Source organism: Marmota marmota, unplaced genomic scaffold (genome assembly GCF_001458135.2).
Source record: "Marmota marmota marmota unplaced genomic scaffold, marMar, whole genome shotgun sequence".
NCBI classification, from domain to species: domain Eukaryota; kingdom Metazoa; phylum Chordata; class Mammalia; order Rodentia; family Sciuridae; genus Marmota; species Marmota marmota.
The window spans coordinates 19,832,557-19,848,315 of record NW_026000082.1 but is presented as its reverse complement, the minus strand read 5'-3'; the positions used below and the strand labels follow the sequence as shown (position 1 = coordinate 19,848,315).

General features: G+C 37.4%; 1 protein-coding gene and 1 long non-coding RNA gene across 2 annotated transcripts in view; both read right to left on the bottom strand.

Moving 5' to 3' along the window:
* Positions 1-3,902, bottom strand: part of Zswim5 (zinc finger SWIM-type containing 5) — a 189,010-nt gene extending 185,108 nt beyond the window's left edge. Inside the window, exon 1 of the mRNA XM_015485084.2 lies at positions 3,779-3,902. The gene's annotated coding sequence lies outside the window, so the exon portion shown is untranslated. The remainder of the gene's footprint in view (positions 1-3,778) is intronic.
* Positions 3,903-4,963: 1,061 nt separating this feature from the next.
* The window catches only part of LOC125610392, a 53,800-nt gene continuing 43,004 nt past the window's right edge, over positions 4,964-15,759 (bottom strand). The window contains exon 3 of the long non-coding RNA XR_007340416.1: positions 4,964-5,642. This is a non-coding gene — a long non-coding RNA (uncharacterized LOC125610392). The remainder of the gene's footprint in view (positions 5,643-15,759) is intronic.

The window sequence follows — 15,759 nt, the reverse complement described above, 5'->3', positions numbered from 1 at the left end:
GAGGGGGGATGGGGGGGGTTGCTTTGTTTTGTTTGACACTGGGTTTCTTTATTTTGTCCAGGCTGATCTCAATCTCCTGGGTTCAAGAGATCCTCCTGCCTTAGCCTCCCAAGAAGCTTGGACTACAGGTGCACTGGCATCCGGCCCCTTCAGTTTCACAACAATGGAAAGTCCATTCTTAACATTCATTCATTCAACAATCGCTTATTAAACATTAAGATGTGTGTATATGATGTGATGGGGTTTTGGGGGAAGAAGATAACTCATTACTTTTTTTAAAAAAAGACATCTAAAGGATTTAAAACTTAATAAATTTCTATGCTTTAAAAAAGGTCACTTCTGGGCTGGGGTTGTGGCTCAGCAGTAGAGTGCTCGCCTAGCATGTGCCAGGACCTGGGTTTGATCCTCAGCACCACATAAAAATAAATAAATAAAATAAAGATATTGTGTCCAACTAAAAAATAAATATTATAAAAAAAAGGTCACTACTGGTCTGAGACTGTGGCTCAGCAGTAGACCGCTCACCTAGCACAAGGTATTGTGTCCAACTACAACTAAAAAATAAATATTTTTTTTAAAAAAAGGTCAACACTTATCCCTTAAAGGAACACAGCTACCTCTGTGATGAAATATCTTTTAAATATAAATTAGGTAATTTTTCCCCCACATGAAATTTTATTATGATCTTATCTATTCTAATTTACACAAGATGCTATAAAGATATGTATCTTTTGTTTCCTCCAAACAATATAGATGAAAACAAATTACATATAAAAATCAACAACTGGGGAAATTCAGGTATACAGCTCAGTGTAGAGCACTTGACTGCTGCAGTTCACAAAAATTACACTACAGAAAAACTTCACAGACATGTTTATTGATGATAATTAATTATGGACTTATTACTTGTTTTAGATATGGATAACTTCCCGAAATGGATCTTTTTTTGACTATAATTATTAACTTTGTAATTGCACCTCTTCAAAATAAAATAGTACTTAGCATTGTGGCTCTAATCTTGAAGACCATGTAAGGACAAATAATGTACTTATTTGATAATGTGTAGACAAAAAAATATTGGGATTAGACAAAGTTGCCTGTGAGAATCTACGGAAAATTTCTGGATAAATATTTATATAATTACATTCTACTAGGTACAGAAAGCCCCTCCATGACTTTACCCAATTTTTAAAACTCCAAATAAATTCTGTGTTTAAGAAAAGAACACTAATACTTCTTTTCCTTTAATCAATCTGACTTTTCTGAGAAATTTCCCTCCCTTAAGTTTACCAAATATGAGAGAAATTAATTTAAAACATGATAGCAAAAAAAAAAAAAATCCAGCTGGGCATGGTGGCACACACCTGTAATCCCAGCAGTTTGGGAGGCTAAGGCAGGAGGATCACAAGTTCAAAGGCAGCCTTCAGCAAAAGTGAAGTGCTAAACAATTCAGTGAGACCCTGTCGATAAATAAAATACAAAATAGAGCTGGGGATGTGGCTCAGTGGTAAAGTGCCTTTGGGTTCAATCTCTAGTACAAAAAAAAAAATCTACTGACACAGTTTCAAACCTACAGATATCCATGAAAAGACTAATTTGCAATTTTCCCTTTTTAAAAGGAACAGTATTTCTGATTCACTTCATTATCCTTTCAGCATAACAAACCTATAGTTTTCCCAGTAGTTGATATCAAGGTGGGACGTTTTAGTTCTGATTCAAAATTTGTTGTTTTCTACAGAATACATGAGTCCACTGATTTCCCACTACTGATTCAATGCAGAAAATAATCAGAAGTTACAAAATGGTCAGGAAAAAAAATAAAGATTACAAAGCTCATGATTCTCAAACAGCACTACCTAAAAATGATTCATTCTTTCTCCTATCTTCATCTGTAAACTGATGAAGTGAATCAGAAAATGTTCAAATGTATTTTTCCCAGGGTCCCTAAAACTATGGTGTAACAATCCATCGTTTCATAAGCACACCAACTATCATACCATAAAAGAGAATATCTGATTTAAACATGATCTGGGCCCACCCACAAAATCTGACTTCACCTAGAACTTGACATTTTAATTATTTTAAAAATAGATATCTCTTACAAACTCATTTGCCCCCTCAAATTTGAAAATTATTCCAAATCCATCTATTATAAATTGACTCTTTTCAATTTAAAATATTTTAAATAAGAATCTTAAAAGTTAACTGATCTACAGTCATTGGAAGATTAAAGTTTATATATTTTTAAAAACCTATATTCACTTTCATGTTTTCAATATTTCAGTTTCAAAGCAACATATTTTAATTACCTGTTAATCCAATTCATTCTTTCTAAAATATACACAAATGTACAAAGGCCTAACCTCTTTAAAATAAGCAAAATTTTCCCAATCTACTGTCAACTGTATTCTGGCACAGGATAAACTTAACGTTTCACATTTGCAAAACACACTGTGGTATGCTGTTGTTCTAATAAGAAACTCAGTATTCAGTGATTCTCAATAACCAGAAGTATATTGCTCTATATAAAACATTACGATGTACTATTATTTAAAGGAAAAGAATTTCAAATATGTTGTTTTTATCTGAAAAGAAAGCTAGATGTTTGGGTGTGTGTGTGTGTGTGTGTGTGTGTACGCGCGCACTTGTGAAACAACCTCCTTTCAACTCCATTCAAAAATCAGTATTTTCTTCAGTAAATATAAGCATATATTAAATAATAAAACGCATAAAGATAATGTAAAATTCCAGAATGCTATAATAATACAAATAGGAAAAAACAGTGTTTTAATTTTCCACATAGTAAGTCAATGTTAAACAATGTCATTTTTTTCTTTCATTCTAACCATTCCATAAATCCAGGTGTACTGTATTTATATGGTTAGTAAGACTAACAAACTGAGAAGCAGGTCCAGAGGAATAAAAGAAACCATTTTCCATTTTTGCACAAACAAAAACATAAAACAAAAGCAAATGTGAAGAGTTGTTAAATGAGAAGCATTTGAAAAACCCAATGTGACCAGCTTCTGATTTACTCCGCTCTGACAAGGAAGACAGACCCCACCCCCACTCCAGATTGTGTGTGTGTGTGTGTGTGTGTGTGTGTAAGAAAGAGAGAGAGAGAATGTGTGTGTGTGTGTGTGTGTGTGTTTCCTTGGATTGGGGTGTGGAGAAAAGAAGCTGTCACATTTCCATCTTCGGTTATTGTTAGTTTTCAGCCTAGATTCCCAAGCATCACTGGTCAGGGGGAAAAAAATATTAAAGCAGACAATTAAAATCGTCTAAAATGCACAGTATTTTGTTGTCTTTTTCAATGTTAAAGTTAATTACACTCAGATTCAATCTGCTAGGACTACAGATTAGCTGTGACAGCCTGCCTCTCAAACACTCCAAGACGGCTTGTTCCAGATTCACTAATAATCCTCTCCTATCTAAACTTAAAATTAAAAACAACACATTTCCGAAATTATTGAATGCAAAACCGCACACCTCCCCATCCTTTTTGCCTTCGGTGTGTGAAATATCATTAAGAGTGAAAAGGAGAGACCCATTCGATCTTCAAACAAAAAGAAATAAGGGCAGAGGGCCAGTGGGGAAAAGGAGCAGAAGTGGACCTGCACGAAATGTTGAGAAAAGTTTTTTATGTGACTTGTTTGTCCTTCGGCAGGGGGGCAGGAGTTGGGCAGAAAGCCGCGGTCTCAATTGAAAGCTCTAGCAGAGAGGAAGCACCTGCAAAAGAGGAGGCCAGGGACCAGAGAGCGACCGGACTAGCACCTACCTACTTGCAGCACGTTCTCCACGGAGCCGCTGTCCAGCAGACGGATGCCCCGGCGGAATGGCAGACCTTCGCCGCCGCTACTGCCGCCACCAGCCGCGCCAGCCCCANCTAGACTATGAGATTTGTAAAGGCAAAAACCATTTCTATGTAACGGCCTATCCCTAACAGCTGCCAATAGTGTCTAATGTGTAAGACATTCAAGAATATTTTATTTTGAATCAATGAATATGTCAGTCTGATGTAATCATTTGAGTAAATAGTTAATAGAGGTTCAGATAGGAAGAAATTTTACTTAAACATATTAAGAGTTAAGCTTGATGATTATGAGTTTGATTCAATTTGATGCTTTTTTTAAATTTTCAAGGACATTAATAAAGTACAAAGAATAGCATATCTAGTGGCTGGGACTATGGCTCAGTGGTACAGCGCTTGCCTAGCATACATGAGGTACTGGGTTTGATCCTCACCATCACATAAAAATAAACAAATAAAATAAAGGCATTCTGTCAATCTACAACTACAAAAAACTTTTTTTTAAAAAAAGAATAGCATATCTAGCTGGGGTTGTGACTCAGCAGTAGCGTGCTCGCTTAGCACATTCGAGGTGCTGAGTTGGCTCCTCAGCACCACATAAAAATAAATGAATAAAATAAAGGTATTATGTTCAACTACATATATAGAGAATTGCATATCTATACCTATATTCTCACAAATAATCATTATTATCTACATCTAAAGTCCACTTCAACCACCTTTGTATACATTCCCCAGAAGCAACTGTAACTTGAAAATTTAGAGCCTATTTTTAAATTGTGTGTGTATAACATTGTTTTGTATATTTTTGTTTAATAAAATGATATCACACTGTCTACCCTTATTCTGGTACTTTGCTTTTTTCTATGCATACACAAAGACCTCACTCATTCTTAAGTGCCACAAAATAGTCCATCTTAAGAGTATATCAGGGGCTGGGGTTGTGGCTTAGTGGTGGAGTGCTTGCCTAGCACACGTGAGGCCCTGGGTTTGATCCTCAGCACCACATAAAAGTGAAATAGAGATATTGTGTCCACCTACAAATAAATAAATTTTTTTAAAGTATATCACATTTTATTTCAAAGTATAACACCACTATTGTTAGCTATATATATCTTAGAGAAGTGACTTAAACCCTATATGCCTCAGCTTTCTAATTTGTAAAATAGAGATAATACCCAATAAGGTTGTTTTGTAATTAATACATGTGAATTACATGGAATAGTACCTAAGAATGTGGCAAGTACTTGATAAATTATTTGTGTACTTATTTATGCTATTTATGAATTTATTTCACTAATTATGGACATTTTGATTGCCCTTTTTTTACTTCTTATTATAAACAATACTTAAATGAACATTTGTCTGGTTTTCCTTATGTGCATATATTCTAAAATTTTCCTGGGTATATAGCTAGAGTGGAATTGCTAATTATAGGATATAAACACTTCCAAGTTTTTCTAAATGCTGTCACTTTGTGTTCCAATGTAGTTATACCTAATATTTTAGTTATCTAGTGCTAAGTACGAAATCACTCCAAAATTTAGCGATTCAAACAATAATAACATTATCTCTCAAGGTTTTTATGAGTAAGGCATGTAAGAGCAGTTTTTCTGTGTGGTTGTGGCTCAGGATCTTTCATGAAGTTGGCATCAGATGTTAGCTGAGGCTGCAATCATCTGAAGGTTTGACTGGGACAAAAGGATCCACTTCCAAAGTGCCTCACATGGCTGGTAAACTGGTGCTGGCTCTGGGCAGGAGTCTCAGTTTCTCTCCACATGAACCTCTCCAATTGGCTGTGTAAGTACCTTCACAGCACTGGTAGTTTCCCCTAAAAGGAATCAAGAGAAAAAAGTAAGGTTGCAGTTCCTTTTATGACCTAGCCTCAGAAGTCATACACCATCACTTCTACTATACTATATCCTATCAAGCCAGCCCTTATTCAGTGTTAGAAAAGACTGTAAAGGAGGCAAGGAGTGGCTCGGGAGGCTGAGGCAGGAGGATCTCAAGTTTAAAGCCAGCCTCAGCAAAAGCAAGGTGCGAAACAACTCAGTGAGACCCTGTCTCTAAATAAAATATAATATAGGGCTGGGGATGTGGCTCAGTGGTTGAGTGCTCCTGAGTTCAATTCCCAGGACCCTCCCCCCACCAAAAAAAAAAAAAAAGGAGACAAGGATTACTGGAAACATGTTGAATATTGCTTACTAGAACCAATTCCCACCAGCACTGAATGAGTACTATTTTCTTCACATCCTCACCAATAAACAATATTGTCAGGCATAGTTTTTGATAGCCTGGTACACAAGTTTTTTTTTTTTTAGGTTGAGCTGCATTTTATACATCTTTAACCATTATATATCCTCTTCTGTTAATTGCTTAACTATATCATTTTTTAAACATTTTCTTGATTTGTTTGTTATGGTTACTAGTCCTTTCTATGTGCATTGCAAGTATCTTCTTCCATGTTCTATATCTTATAGTTTTGAGGGGTTTTTTTTCCATGTTTAGGTCTTTTTTTATTTTTATTTTTTAATATAGTTTTTTTAGATGTTTGATAGACCTTTATTTTATTTATTTATATATGGTGCTGAGAATGGAAACCCATGCCTCACACATGCCAGGCAAGGGCGCCACTGCTGAGCCATAGCCCCAACCCCCCACAGATCTAATTTTGATCTTTTCCATAGGAAGACCTATTACTTGCACTAAAACTATTTGTCAAATATTTCAGGACCAACTTGTCTTATATGCATAGGTTTGTTTCTAGGACAGTTTTTCTGTTTCACCTTACATTTTTATTTATCTTTACTTATTTTATTTACTTATTTATTTCAGTGCTACCAGTCAAACCCAGGGGCCTTATGCATGCTAGACAAGCATTCTACCATTAAGCTACATCCCCAACTCTTGTTGTAGCTGCTGCTGCTGCTGCTGCTACTGCTGCTGCTTCTGTTTGGTCGGTTTATTTGTCACATGTAAGCCACATCCCCAGCCATTTTTTGTTTTGGGGAGTATTTTGTGGGTTTTTTTGGGAGTTACCAGGGATTGAACTCAGGGGCACTCAACCACATCCCTAGCTCTACTTTGTATTTTATTTAGAGACAGGGTCTCACTGAGTTGCTTAGTGCCTCGAGTTTGCTGAGGCTGGCTTTAAACTCTTGATCCTCCTGTCTCAGCCTCCTGAGCTGCTGGGATTACAGACATGTGCCACCACACCCAGCCCTTTTTGTTTTTTATTTTGAGACAAATTCTCACTAAATTCCTTAGGGCTTTGCTAAATTGCTGAAGCTGACCTCCAACTTGCAATACTCTTGTGTGAGTCTCCTGAGTTGCTGGGATTACAGGTGTGTGCCATCACACCTGGCTTAAAGCTAAATTGTGTATAAAATCTTTTTGTTTTTTCCCCAGTGCTGAGGATTGAACCCAGGGCCTTGGGTGCCCACATGAGCTCTACCACTAAGCTTCCCTTGCCCGTGAATAATCTTAAATGCCAAATGAAGGAGTTTGAAGTTGAATGTACAATATAGGCAATGGGGAATCAAGGCAGTGAAGGTTATGATACATCTACGTAGCACTGCATCACTAAATATAAACTATTTTTCATATCTTTTCCCCCATTAGTCTGTGCTTTGTATTTAGCACATAATAGATCAACATCCTCAATGAAAAGAATCTAGCTATGATGTGGAGAATCTATTTGAAGGCAAGAAAAAGGAGACATAGAAACCACTTAGGAACCTATTCCAATAATCTTTTCATAAGTTGTTAGTGGCCTCAATTCAGACAATGACAGTAGGAAAAGAAAAAAAATTGCCTGAATATAGTGTTTCTAGTAAGTGTGGTGGTGCATACTTACAATCCCAGTGACTCAAGAGGCTGAAGTGGCAGGATCACAAGTTTGAACCCAGCCTCCACAATTTAGCAAAACCCTATCTCAAAATAAAAATATTTAAAAAGCTAATGATGAGGCTCAGTGATAGAGTGCCCTGGGTTCAAGCCCCATTATCAGGCCTAGCAGTGGGGGAGGGGGGCATTTATATATATTTTATCCTACCCAAAAACTGATTCAGTGAGTATTTGTTACTTTCATAACTTTAAAAGTAACAGGGTAAATTTTTTTATAGACTGTGAAGCTACATTGCATGTTCTCTAAAATACCATTTTAAAACAAATACAAATAACTACTATTTGTGAGGCACTGTATGTTTTATATATTGAAGGTTACTAATTTGTTTAAACCTATCTGGGCACTAAGGAAGAGGGAAAAAACTTATGTGGGGCTGTTCTGGGACTGGGAATTGATACAGAAAAAGTTGTAGAAAGATAAGGAAGCAAGGACACCTAATAATGATACATAATACTTAAAACTGGTACAGCCTTTTACAGTTTTAACTGGGAAATAAAGAATTGCTGAAGAAAATTCACCAAATTGTACTAGCCAAAAGTACTACATTTTAATTTCAGTTGGATCCTAAATATTGCTTAGTAACCCTATTATTCATCCCTACTTGATCAGCACCTTTACAATCTTAATGAGAGCCACTAGCAAGTGAGTGACAGAACCAGGACTCACATCTAGTTTGTTGAATTTTGAATCCAGTGAAATCTCCTTTCTAAACCATAGTTGTTTTTCATAAGAGCCAAAGAATTTTTAAGAGCAACATTGAAGTAACTATATATTATCTCTCCTGGACAGGAGGAAAAGAAAATATAATGCTTCCATCCAATTGTTTCTAAAAATGGATTCAATGAGTATATGTTAACATCAGCACTATGACTTAAGAATAACAGAGTGATTTTTTAAATAAACTATGAAGCTACATTTTATGTTTTTTCATGTATTTGCCATTTTAAACAAATATAAATAAACTACTATTTGTGAGACATTATGAATTATATGCCTATTTAACCAGGAGGGGCTGGCTATTGATTTGATTAGTTTAGAAGGGGATGACCAATACTTCATTGGAAACCCATCTATAGTCTATAAATAGTAAAACTGGAAGGAAAAAGAAAGGGAAAAGATGACAAGAATAAAAGGAAGGAAAAGAAGAAAAAAAGAGAAGCAGCAGTGACTTGTGGTTAAGAACTACTGGAAATATCAGCAGGTGGGATAATAATGAAACTCAAAGTAAGGCCTTGTTGATATGTAGCTTGTGTGGAGTAAATATGGAGGTCAAAAGAGTTATTGAGAGCTATGTGGGGCCATTGTTGACATCTGCCAGCTCTTTTCAAGATTAGTCTAAACATTGGCTCAGATTAAAATAATATCAGTTTGTTGGTGTTACCATTATTGTTCTCGTGCTTTAAATATAAAGGTCAGCATACAGACAACATGGAGCATACAGTCTATTTCCAGAAACAGACATTAAACAAATAAATACATGAATATAAAAATACAGATGGTAATAACATGACATGTAAATTGTTTGGGAATATACAGGTGTGATTGAGAATAGAAAATGCAGATTGGACCACAACGTTTGTGGTGAGTAGTGAAAAGACTATAAGGGAGACAGGAGACACTGTGAAAAGCTTTCAAATGCAATTTAAGGAATCTAAATTCTTTTAGTTGGCAGAGAGAAGCTGATTAAAGGTGTTTTGGACAGGAGAATAACAAAAGACAGCATTTTAGGAAGATTAATCAGACAGAAGTACATAAAATGAATCAGGAGATTATAGTCTAGAAACAGAATATGAGTTGTAGGCTACAGCAACATTATGAGAAGGTGATAAAAATCTGTAGAGGTCATAGGACACAAGGACATCTAGATACAGAGCAAATAGGGGCTGAAATACAGCCTACGCTCCATTTGCCCATCCCTGCTCTTATAGCATCATATCTGGGTGCCTTTTTATAATTCTTGGCAAGGGGTTAGCATACAGGCTAGCAATGACTCTGTTTGATTTCTGTCCTCTAGTGAGAGAATTGACCCATTTCAAGGAGACCATGAGGGTCTAAAGATACATCTTTAACAACATTGCAATGTCCAGGTGAAAACACAAATAAGAACACACAGTGTCTTAAAACAGCTCTTTTAAAGTCTGGAAATATTTGAGCCAACATTAGAAACAAACCTTTAAAATTGCATTTGCAAGACATCAAATCCTTAGGATGGCATGGAAATCAGTGAGAAGATGAGGGTGAGTTATTGAATGAGACCCAGAGATGAAAATTTAGGTATCATCTGGCAAACAAACTGTATGCAACTCAGTCATTTATTTAATGAGATTTATTCTGGCTTGCATTTTAAAATATAAAAGACAGCAGAATAAAATAGACATTATTATTGCTGTGGGTATATACGTGACTGCATGACCAATGTAATTCTGCAACCTGTACACTCAGAAAAATGAAAAATTATATCCCATCTGATTCAAATGTATGATATGTCAAGATCATTGCACTGTCATGTGTAACTAATTAAAACAAATAAAAAATAAATAAATAAAATAAAATATAAAAGACATACCTATGCTTCCTTTGATTGGGTATATCCTAAATACTGGATGAAATGGAGATGGGGAAAGATGACAGGAAAAGGAAGACTATGATTAAAATGATATTGAGGGGGGCTGGGGCTGGGGCTCAGCGGCAGCGCACTTGCCTGGCATGTGTGAGGCACTGGGTTTGATTCTCAGCACCACATATAAATAAATAAAATAAAAGTCTATTAACAACTAATATAAACATGTATATATTAGTTGTTCAAAAAAAAAATGATATTGAGGGTCTGGAGTATAGGCCCAGCATGTGCAAGGCCTGTTTTCAATTCCAAGTACTGAAAAAAAAAAAAAAGATAAAAGACATCAAATTGATTGGACTTAGTACCCAACTCTGCCATTAATAATATCTTGTGGGCTGGGGCTGTAGCTCAGTGACAGAACGCTTGCCTTGCATGTGTGAGGTACTACGTTCAATCCTTAGCACTGCATAAAAATAAACAAATAAAATAAAGACATTCTGTCCATACACAACTATAAAAAAATTTTTAAATAATAAAATATTATAATAAACCTTATAGTTGCCTCCCTTAAATCCATTACACCCCTCTCCAATTGTGAAGCAGCCATAAAATTAGAGGAATGTAGCTCCAAGGGTAAACCCCAACTTGTCTAATCAATTGAAGTAATCCATATCCCATTCTGAAATGATTTATTCAGGGATAGACAGATAAAATTCAATCAGTGTATGTCATAACTCAATTGACCAATGAGATATATAGTTTGTTAACAATTTCTGGGAAAGAAGAAATGTTTTCACACTTTAAAGAAAGCTTGTGAAAGAAGTTCTCTTGGTGTTTTTTGTTTGTTTTATTTTGTTATTTTGGTACCAGGGATTGAACCTAGGGGCACTTAACCACTGAGCACATTCCCAGACCTTTTTATTTTTTATTTTGAGACAGGGTCTTGCTAAGTTGCTTAGGGCCTCGAAAAGTTGCTGAGTCTGGCTTTGAACTTCTGATTCTCTTGCCTCAGTCTCCCCAGCTGCTGAAATTACAGTTGTGTACCACCACACCCAGCTCTCTTAGTATCCTGACAAAGAAAAGAGATTGTTAGTAGCATGTGGTGAATACCAGGGTTAGTCAGGCTTGGGTTGAAGTTGACACACCAGAAGGTTTATGGGATAAATGGGAAATAACTAGATTTCTGATGACATTGTTGAATAGCTGAATCAAATTTACTTGAAGCCCTCTATGTCTATCAACATTCAGTTACATGGAACCAATAAACCCCCTCCTTTTTTTAGTACTTTATCAAGGTATAGTTTACATGCATTAAAATACACAAATCTTGGGTCTGGGGTTGTATCTCAGTGACAGAACACTTGCCTAGCATGTATGAGGCACTGGGTTCAATCCTCAGCAACACCACATAAAAATAAATAAAAAATAAAAAATCTTTAAAATACACAATTTTTAAAAAAAATTTTTTCAGTTGTTGATGGACCTTTATTTTATTCATTTATTTGTATGTGGTGCTGAGAATTGAACCCAGTGTCTCACACATGTGAGGCAAGTGCTCTACCACTGAGCCACAACACCAGCCCTAAAATATTCAAATCTTAAATGTACTTTTTAATGTACATATACGCCCATGAGGTACATGCAGGTCAAAATGTAGAACATTTCTATTATTACAGAAAATTCCCTTGTGTCCCTTTCCAATCCATAACCATGCCCGAAGAGGTATTATTTAAATGGAATCATATAGTATAAATATCTTCTGTCTGTTTTTTTCCACTAAGCATAATGTTTTTGAGAGTCATTTATGTTATTCTATGGCAATCTGCTCTGTTTTTATTCTGAGTGGTACTCCATGATATGAACACAGCATACATTGTTTATCCATTCTTTCTTTGATGGACACTCAGGGTATATGTTAGTCGAGACAGGATAGGGAACACGGGGAGAAAGGAACTAGGGAAGACTGTGAAACCATGAGATTTCAGTGAAAGTGAAAAAAAAAAAGGAAGGAAGTAGGGTTGAGTGTAAGAGGCTTAGATTGCAGTGAGGTTCTAAGAAAGTTCAGCAAGACTTTGCCCATCAGAAGAGTCCTGCATCTCCCAAGAATAGACCTGTCTTAGTGCTCTTTCATTCAGTCATTGGGAGCAGCCTATAGAAAGCAAAATATAATCCCCACAATCAGAGATCTGAGAAGAACATTTTTATGGATACCACAATCTCCCCCTTGCATCTCTCAGATTTACTTCCCCATTCAGGATCAGGGAGCAGATTTGTGGGGAAAACCGAGAAGAAGAATATTAGTGGGAAGAACGATATTTTGCATTGCTACAGTTGGCCCCGGGGCCCACAGCTAGCACTCACCTTCCCTTCCTCCACTATTTGTTTTGAATTCCCCCACACTCAGCTCTCACATCAGCAGGTCTTGTACTTAGTGTTGTGACCCAAGCCCTCAGTCGTTAGAGTTCCGAGTCCTTAATAACCATGCTTTCCCAGGTCAGAATTGTTTCAAGTGTCTGTTGAGAGTAGAGCAAGGAGGCACCCAGGTAGGACTCCGGGGTTCTACATGTATTCCTCCCTGCCCCCACTGTGTAAAAGGAACACTGTCTCCTGCTGAAGGATCAGTGATTCTTGCCAGTATGCCAACTCCTCTTTTCACCTGCTAGCCTCTGTATACAAGGAGTCTCTGGTTTGCTGGCAGCAGCTGTGATTTAGAGTACAATAGACAGGACTGTAGAACTCCTGCAGAGCCTACAGTTGTGGGGACAGAAAGTACAACATCTGCCAGAACTTATTGGCAATGAGGATAAGTTACTCCTTGATTTCTGGACCGATGTTTACTTCCTATGGAGATACAGCATATATAGAGGCTCCTAATTTAATTCATACTTATCATCTTGAAGGATAGCACTTCATCCCTCCAGAATGTTGTCTCTGAACTGAGCCCTTCAATTGTGCCTATAGAAGGTCTTCCAGTATTATATGAGGCTGGCTTATTCTGAATAACACATTTTGTGATATGACCAATGGATTCCATGTTCATCTCAGCTGACTCCCACACAACTTTTGTTGTGATGTGAGTCCCCTGATTGAAAGCTATTCTATGTAGAATCCCAGGCTGTGGATTGGGTGATCCATAAACTCCTGGATACTAGTGCTCTCTAAGGTCTAAAGTTAGGAAAGGCAAACCCATATGCAGATATCTATCTGTTTGAAAACAAGCCCCTTACTCTTTTAGAATGGAAGGGGCTGATATACTTACTCTATCTTCCAACAGAGGTCAGTTGGTCTCTGAGAGCAGTTGTGTTCATTTGGGTTGCCAACAATTTGGACATTTGAAGGAGCGACAGCCAGATTAAAGTTGGTAAGAGGGAATGCTTGCTGTTGGGACTATATGTATCCTCCACTAATGCTACCATGATGCTCTTTCATGTCCCTGTCATGTCAGTTCTGGGGTAGCCAATGACAAAGGATGGTTAGCACCACCTGGCCAAGAAATTTTGTTTGTTCAGTGTCTCCTCCAAGATGGATGCTCTCTGGTGGTCAATTAATGTGTAATATTAAATCCTTTTCTTTTTTGGGGGGTTACTGGGAATTGAACTTAGTGGCACTCAACCACTGAGCCACATCTCCAGTCTTATTTTGTATTTTATTTAGAGACAGGGTCTCACTGAGTTGCTTAGCACCCCGCCTTTGCTGAGGCTGGCTTTGAACACATGATCCTCCTGTCTTAGCCTCCTGAGCTGCTGGGATCACAGGTGTGTGCCGCTGCACCTGGCTTAAATCCTTTTCTTTATCTGTCCTTCATAAAACAGCCCAAGCCTAGGTCACTGCACAGGAATCTAATATGTTCACCTCTTTAGCCATTTCTCCCTCACTCACACAGTGGACAACCAGGTGCACTGTTCCTAGTTCTGCCACTTTAGATGATTTTACCTCTCTACTGTTTTTCAGGATCACTGCTGTATATGACTATAACACAGTTCATAGTCATTTTTGGCTTGCACTCACATTCCAAACAGATCCACCTACAAACCAGCCTCAGGCTTCTTATTCTTCTTTAAGCTACTTTATCAGAGCTAAGTATAAACTGAGGGAAGAGCAATAGTGTAACTATGGTAGGTGATATGGGGGTCTGGATTTTCCTGCTCATGCCCTCTGTTTCTCCTTCAGGTATTTATAGAGTACAATAGACAGGACTGTAGAACTCCTGCAGAGCCTATAGTTGTGGGGGACAGAAAGTCCTCTGTTCCTCCTTCAGGTTCTTATAGTCTTGGACATTCCATTTACATCTTATGACAAGTGTTGGGTATGTCTGAATTTATAACTTGGCAGATCCAACCAAACCCAGTTCATATCAAAAGGTTTCATGCTAAAAAAACATATGGTACCCCATAGTCAGTTGTCACACCTTGACCAGGACCAGTAGTGTACAAAGAGCTATTGCTCATAGGATATATAATCCTCTCTTGCAAATAGCATGACCATGCTCCAAAATCCCAGGACATGCATTTTGATTCTTCCACAGAGGCTTGCCATAAACTCCACATTGTATCTTTTCCCACTACTGACACCTCCAACTGGATCTGTTAGATCATACAACCCAGTGTCAAGGCTTCTTACCCTATGGTAGGGACCTGCTCAGAGTCTTTTCCTTTTCTAGGCCCCACAGAAACTGCAGCATTCTGTTTTATCTCAGTATATGGAATAGAGCAATATTCCTAGGTGTGGACTCTTACCTTCAGAACCTAAAGAGGCCTAGTAAGCTCTAGATCTCATTCCATGTGTTACATGATGCAAGATGCAGAATTTTGTCTTCTGTTTTGGATTAGATATGCTGTGATGCCCTGAAACTGGACTCGTGCATTTTACCAAAGTCTCCAACTTATTTATCTTCCACCCTGTGAAGTCTATGTGTCTTACCAAGGCTACCAGCACTTGGTAGCCTTTTGTTTGCTCTATTCAGTCAGCTTGATGTCATCAATCTAATGAACTGATGTAATGTTCTTTGAGATAGTCAAGGTCAGACTGCTTTATGACAATAGGAAATTTAACATAATCCCAAGGCAAAACTGCAAATAACTGTGGTGGCTAATTTTATGTATCAACTTGACTAGGTAGCCAAGCATTATTCCAGTTATTCCTGTGAGGGTATTTTGGGGGTGAGATTAACACCTAAATCAGTAGTCAAACAGATTGCCCTCCATAATGTAAGTCTCATTCAGTTTAAAGCCTAAAGAGAACAAAAAGCCTGGCCCAGGTTGGGTGCAGTGGCATACACCTGTAATCCCAGTGGCTCAGGATGCTGAAACAGGAGGATTTCAAGTTCAAAGCTAGCCTCAGCAACTTAGCAAGGCCCTAAGCAACTCAGTGACACTCTGTCTCTAATAAAATATAAAAAAGATCTAGAGATGTGGCTCAATGGTCGAATGTCCCTGAGTTCAATCCCTGGTGACAAAAAAAAAAAAAAAAAAAAAAAAAAAA